Below are 5,000 nucleotides of genomic sequence, written 5' to 3'. Positions count from 1 at the left end.
TTCAGTAAAGACTCAGAGAAGAGAAACACACAGAACTTCTTGCTAGCAAGGGCAGCCTCCACTCTAAGAGACTCCAGTGAGAGAACTGCCCCGGTCTTTATTTTATACTCCATTGAGTGTGTGTGTGTGTGTGTGTGTGTGTGTGTGTGTGTGTGTGTTGACAGAGAGAGAGAGAGAGAGAGAGAGACAGAGAGAGAGAGAGAGAGAGGGAGAGATACAAAGGAATGTAATTCAAATTTTGCACTTCAGACCTTACAGTGTGTGTGTGTGTGTGTGTGTGTGTGTGTGTCTGTCTTTTACACAAAAAATGCACTTGCAACAACTTTAATATGGAATGTACTGGACTTCCCAGCTAGGCGCCCTCCTGTGGATGACAGGTGCAATTGATTGTCAAAAGCAGATATCTAACAGCTTCTGACACTTTGTACCGCATTGAGCCAGCAGAGGGAGCCCCCCTGGTTCAATCCCAGTTGCACAGCAGTTGTGACCAGCTTCTGTCTGTGTGCTTTGGTGTGTGTGAGTGTGTGTGTGTGTGTGTGTGTTGACAGAGAGAGAGAGAGAGAGACAGAGAGAGAGAGAGAGAGGGAGAGATACAAAGGAATGTAATTCAAATTTTGCACTTCAGACCTTACTGTGTGTGTGTGTGTGTGTGTGTGTGTGTGTGTGTGTCTGTCTTTTACACAAAAAATGCACTTGCAACAACTTTAATATGGAATGTACTGGACTTCCCAGCTAGGCGCCCTCCTGTGGACGACAGGTGCAATCCCAGTTGCACAGCACTTGACCAGCTTCTGTGTGTGTGTGTGTGTGTGTGTGACAGACAGACAGACAGACAGACAGAGAGGGAGATTCAAAGCATCAGGACCAGGAGATGACACAGTGCTCCAAAGGCCTGGTTCTGCTGCCTCCTCCTCCACCCACCCGCTGCAGACGCTTCTGTGAAGGGAAACTGCTACATGTTATGTCACCGATCCCTGCCATGCTGCGTGTCTAACGACCCGGCAGGGCCTGCTGAGTACAGTGGTGGTGGAATCGGCCCGATCGGACACTCCTATCTGCCACTTTGACCTTTTTATTCCGTCAAATTTGGACCCATTTACACCAAGTCCAGAACCGTTGGTGCTATCGACATGGGGTCTTCACCAGGGTGTCCGGAGCACCCCGAAACCCCCCCGTAGACACCACTTTCATCCCTCTACGACACTTACTTTCCCAGTTATTCCATTTTATTCCGTCAAGCTCTGGCTATTACCCCCTAACCTAACCAACCCTCATCATACCTGCATTTGTCCACTGGAGGGAGACAAAAACACCAAGCTCTGAGATTCAAATTTTGAACTGCAGACCTCACAGTGTCTGTGTGTGTGTGTGTGTGTGTGTGTGTGTGTGTGTGTGTGTGTGTGTGTGTGTGTGTGTGTGTGTGTGTGTGTGTGTGTGACAGAGAGAGAGAGAGAGTGACACTTGCTGTGTATTTAAGAAACAAACGCTCAAAGAAACCAAACAGAATGACACAGGCAGAAAGACACTGTTTTATTTTGGTAACCAATGATGCATTTCTTCTCCCCTTGTACAGTACACCCTGAAGCCGTGTGTGGACCAGGAGATCAGCAGAACAGGAACCACAGAGCGTCAGCGGCAGACATCCAAGCTGCACAGGGCACACGCAGCACCAGGCAGAATTAATGACGTCCCTGATCCACAGCTCAAGCCCAGCCACCCGCTGCCTCCTCGCCGCCTCCTCCCGGGACCTTCAAGGACCACCCACCAGCCACTGGTACACATTCCAATCTTACACAATGGCCCCAGCATCACAGGGCATCTCCTGACATTAAAATCTATCCTGATTTCTGTTGTTTTTCCCTCATCTCTGAGCCGCTGAGTGTGAGTGTGTGTGTGTGTGTGTGTGTGTGTGTGTGTGTGTGTGTGTCTCTCTCTTTTACACAAAAAACACATGTCAGTTGTTAAGGAAAATGTTATAAAACACTTCTTCAGTAAAGACTCAGAGAAGAGAAACACACAGAACTTCTTGCTAGCAAGGGCAGCCTCCACTCTAAGAGACTCCAGTGAGAGAACTGCCCCGGTCTTTATTTTATACTCCATTGAGTGTGTGTGTGTGTGTGTGTGTGTGTGTGTGTGTGTGTGTGTGTGTGTGTTGACAGAGAGAGAGAGAGAGAGACAGAGAGAGAGAGAGAGAGAGGGAGAGATACAAAGGAATGTAATTCAAATTTTGCACTTCAGACCTTACAGTGTGTGTGTGTGTGTGTGTGTGTGTGTGTGTGTGTGTGTGTGTGTGTGTTGACAGAGAGAGAGAGAGAGAGACAGAGAGAGAGAGAGAGAGAGGGAGAGATACAAAGGAATGTAATTCAAATTTTGCACTTCAGACCTTACAGTATGTGTGTGTGTGTGTGTGTGTGTGTGTGTGTGTGTGTGTGTGTCTGTCTTTTACACAAAAAATGCACTTGCAACAACTTTAATATGGAATGTACTGGACTTCCCAGCTAGGCGCCCTCCTGTGGATGACAGGTGCAATTGATTGTCAAAAGCAGATATCTAACAGCTTCTGACACTTTGTACCGCATTGAGCCAGCAGAGGGAGCCCCCCTGGTTCAATCCCAGTTGCACAGCAGTTGTGACCAGCTTCTGTCTGTGTGCTTTGGTGTGTGTGAGTGTGTGTGTGTGTGTGTGTGTTGACAGAGAGAGAGAGAGAGAGACAGAGAGAGAGAGAGAGAGAGAGAGAGAGAGAGAGGGAGAGATACAAAGGAATGTAATTCAAATTTTGCACTTCAGACCTTACAGTGTGTGTGTGTGTGTGTGTGTGTGTGTGTGTGTGTGTGTGTGTCTGTCTTTTACACAAAAAATGCACTTGCAACAACTTTAATATGGAATGTACTGGACTTCCCAGCTAGGCGCCCTCCTGTGGACGACAGGTGCAATCCCAGTTGCACAGCACTTGACCAGCTCCTGTGTGTGTGTGTGTGTGTGTGTGTGTGTGTGTGACAGACAGACAGACAGACAGACAGAGAGGGAGATTCAAAGCATCAGGACCAGGAGATGACACAGTGCTCCAAAGGCCTGGTTCTGCTGCCTCCTCCTCCACCCACCTGCTGCAGACGCTTCTGTGAAGGGAAACTGCTACATGTTATGTCACCGATCCCTGCCATGCTGCGTGTCGAACGACCCGGCAGGGCCTGCTGAGTACAGTGGTGGTGGACCCAGGCCCTCTGCACCTTCCTTTCTCCGACTGGGACCGTTTTGTCCCATCCTTTTTGGTCCGATTCGCCATATCTCCAGAACCGAAGAAGCCATCGGCGTGGCCTCTTCGCCACAGCGTCCGGCACCCACCAAAACCCCCACCTAGACACCAACATCAGCCCTCTACACCTCTTACTTTTTCAGTTATTCCACTTTTGTCCCATCCTCTCCTGGCTTTTTCCCCATAACCTATCATTTAAGCCTCATCATACCTGCCGTGGGCCACTGGAGGGAGACAAATCACCATGCACTAAAATTCAAATTTTGCACTGCAAACCTCACAGTGTCTGTGTCTGTGTGTGTGTGTGTGTGTGTGTGTGTGTGCGCGCTTTGGTGTGTGTGTGTGTGTGTGTGTGTGTGCGCGCTTTGGTGTGTGTGCTTTGGTGTGTGTGTGTGTGTGTGTGTGTGTGACAGAGAGAGAGAGAGAGAGAGTGACACTTGCTGTGTATTTAAGAAACAAACGCTCAAAGAAACCAAACAGAATGACACAGGCAGAAAGACACTGTTTTATTTTGGTAACCAATGATGCATTTCTTATCCCCTTGTACAGGGCCTTTTATGACAGGAACAGGAACCACAGAGCGTCAGCGGCAGACATCCAAGCTGCACAGGGCACACGCAGCACCAGGCAGAATTAATGACGTCCCTGATCCACAGCTCAAGCCCAGCCACCCGCTGCCTCCTCGCCGCCTCCTCCCGGGACCTTCAAGGACCACCCACCAGCCACTGGTACACATTCCAATCTTACACAATGGCCCCAGCATCACAGGGCATCTCCTGACATTAAAATCTATCCTGATTTCTGTTGTTTTTCCCTCATCTCTGAGCCTGTGAGTGTGAGTGTGAGTGTGTGTGTGTGTGTGTGTGTGTGTGTCTCTCTCTCTTTTACACAAAAAACACATGTCAGTTGTTAAGGAAAATGTTATAAAACACTTCTTCAGTAAAGACTCAGAGAAGAGAAACACACAGAACTTCTTGCTAGCAAGGGCAGCCTCCACTCTAAGAGACTCCAGTGAGAGAACTGCCCCGGTCTTTATTTTATACTCCATTGAGTGTGTGTGTGTGTGTGTGTGTGTGTGTGTGTGTGTGTGTGTTGACAGAGAGAGAGAGAGAGAGAGAGAGACAGAGAGAGAGAGAGAGAGAGAGAGAGGGAGAGATACAAAGGAATGTAATTCAAATTTTGCACTTCAGACCTTACAGTGTGTGTGTGTGTGTGTGTGTGTGTGTGTGTGTGTGTGTCTGTCTTTTACACAAAAAATGCACTTGCAACAACTTTAATATGGAATGTACTGGACTTCCCAGCTAGGCGCCCTCCTGTGGATGACAGGTGCAATTGATTGTCAAAAGCAGATATCTAACAGCTTCTGACACTTTGTACCGCATTGAGCCAGCAGAGGGAGCCCCCCTGGTTCAATCCCAGTTGCACAGCAGTTGTGACCAGCTTCTGTCTGTGTGCTTTGGTGTGTGTGAGTGTGTGTGTGTGTGTGTGTGTTGACAGAGAGAGAGAGAGAGAGACAGAGAGAGAGAGAGAGAGAGAGAGAGAGAGAGAGGGAGAGATACAAAGGAATGTAATTCAAATTTTGCACTTCAGACCTTACTGTGTGTGTGTGTGTGTGTGTGTGTGTGTGTGTGTGTGTGTGTGTCTGTCTTTTACACAAAAAATGCACTTGCAACAACTTTAATATGGAATGTACTGGACTTCCCAGCTAGGCGCCCTCCTGTGGACGACAGGTGCAATCCCAGTTGCA

The sequence above is a fragment of the Copadichromis virginalis genome, linkage group LG4, assembly GCF_057382275.1.
Source record: "Copadichromis virginalis isolate Kocher_CV1m ecotype Utaka linkage group LG4, C_Virginalis_male_GT1.1, whole genome shotgun sequence".
Lineage (NCBI taxonomy): Eukaryota > Metazoa > Chordata > Actinopteri > Cichliformes > Cichlidae > Copadichromis > Copadichromis virginalis.
The sequence above is the reverse complement of the archived record's forward strand: the minus strand, read 5'-3'. Positions refer to the sequence as shown.